We start from the raw sequence: 2,333 nt of genomic DNA on the forward strand, positions 1-2,333 counted from the left end.
ATCCTGATCGCGCAGGCTGGTCTAGATCCATGCTGGTCGCAAATCCATTATGTTGGTTTTGTCGTGACGCGGCTCAATTATATCAAATGGACTTGTCTATCTATCAAACTGGACAAAACCATTCATCATTAAGGGAAAAATATATTATGTTATCTTACTATAATAGTAAGAACTGTCAACAAGAAGTATATTAAAAGCAATCTACATTTCCGTATGATTCAGGTAAGAGGCGTGGAACAAAAATACACAAAAGCAATTCGTCTAGGTTTTAAGAAGGACTTCGTTCGCGAGAAAGTTACGTTTTCCTACAACTTCTACAAACTTGTCTATGATGATACTATGCATGATTTAGAAGTGAAATATAACTGTTTTTCGTTCTTCCACTGTATAAAAGAAATATATCTCTATTATTTTTTTCCACAATGTGTCAAATGGAGGCCACCATTTTACCACGTGACTGAAAGTAGTTCCAATTTGTCGTCTTAGCATATCATGTTAGAGGTTCTTTGAGAAGCATAATAACCGAGGACATCAGCTTGATATATGAAGGCCTCAATTTCAAAAATATACCGTTGGTCATAAATGAGCTATTTGTTACTCAGCAGACAATATAAAAGTATGTTTTATGCACTGTTTTTATCTTTTCATGTATTTGTAGATTCTATTCTTCTTCCAGGACTTACAGATAATCAAAATTTCAAAATGTCTGCTGTAACAACAAGGTCAAAGACAAGACATCAACATGAAAACGGAGTGTCTAGTGCGCATGTCACTAAGGTCAGGAAAAATGAAGTCACGCCTCAAAGTTATGATGTCATTTCAAATAGTTTTAACAGCTACAAGGAAAGTTATGAAACAATTGGGAATTCAGAAGTTGGCCAAAAGATTCGTCATTTCTTAAACAAGCTGTTTTTCCCAGTATGTCTCGTTTCAACGACTCCGTTAATCGTATTTATATGTTGGTATACAAATATACATTGTAACGGAAGTTACACAGAAATGTTTACCAGATTACGGAATGGGTCTGTTTATTTCAATCTATTAGAAATATTGAGTAGCATCAGTATAATCAACAGATTCACGGTGACAGTTGTCTTTGGATATTTCGCGTGGGCTGTCTTTTGGATGCGTGTTCTACCTGGGAAGAGAGTAACGGGTCCAGTGACACCAAACGGTAACGTTCCAGTCTATATTGACAATGGATTTTTGCACTATATCATCACAATGCTTGGATTTTGTGTGCTAACAGTTGGACTTAAAATGTATGGCATGACACCGACTGTTGTATATGACCGCTTCGGAGAACTTCTGGCATTTATGATATGTTTTGCCTTGGTGTTTGTCCTTATCCTGTATTTCAAAGGCGTGTTTGCACCATAATCTACGGACAGTGGCAGAACAAATGGCGGTTTTATCTTTGATTATTATTGGGGAACAGAACTTTATCCCCGGATATTTGGAGTTGATGTGAAAGTCTTTACAAATTGTCGCTTTGGTATGACAGTATGGCCGTTATTAGTGTGTATATACGCCCTGAAAAGCTACGAACTTTATGGATTTGTGGACAGCATGTTTGTAACAACTGTCCTACAACTTGCATATATTACCAAGTTTTTCAGGTGGGAAGCGGGCTATATGCAAACAATTGATATTATCCTAGACAGAGCCGGGTTCTATATATGTTGGGGATGCTTATGCTGGGTACCAGCTATATATCCGCTTGTTAGTCAGTATCTAGTTAGCCATCCAGTGCGACTCGGTCCATTATGGGCTTCCGTAATTTTGGGTCTTGGACTTGTTTCTGTTCTTGTCAACTATCTTGCCGATTTACAGCGCCAGGTTGTCCGAAAAGCAGATGGCAACTGTTTGGTATGGGGGAAAAGGCCTGACATTATAAGAGCTAAATACACCATTGAAAGTGGAGAAGAAAGAGAAAGCATTTTGTAAGCCTCGGGTTGGTGGGGATTATCAAGACATTTTCATTATATCCCAGAAATCCTCCTGTCCTTGTTCTGGACTTTACCAACGGGATTTGTGCATTTACTGCCATACACCTACGTCATAGTGTTAGTTTTCCTTCTAACACACCGAAGTTTTAGGGATGAAAATAAGTGCTCTAGAAAATACGGGAAATATTGGCAGGAGTATTGTGCGAAAGTCAAGCACAGAATAGTGCCATTTCTTTTTTGAAATAAATATTCTAAATAATATGAAACTTTGTACATAAACTTTGCGTTATAAATGTAAAGACACTGATCTTAATTTTTTCGGTTTTATGTGATAAATAAATAGACTGATCCGTATTTAGCGGATGGTCTTTGTGTCCTCTAACC

General features: G+C 37.5%; 1 pseudogene; it reads left to right on the plus strand.

Annotated features, from left to right (window-relative positions):
* The first annotated feature begins 663 nt into the window (after positions 1 to 663).
* LOC132737372 (uncharacterized) lies at positions 664 to 2,333 on the plus strand (annotated as a pseudogene).

Source organism: Ruditapes philippinarum, unplaced genomic scaffold (assembly GCF_026571515.1).
Source record: "Ruditapes philippinarum isolate M1 unplaced genomic scaffold, ASM2657151v2 ctg2629_1_1_1_1, whole genome shotgun sequence".
NCBI classification, from domain to species: Eukaryota; Metazoa; Mollusca; class Bivalvia; order Venerida; family Veneridae; genus Ruditapes; species Ruditapes philippinarum.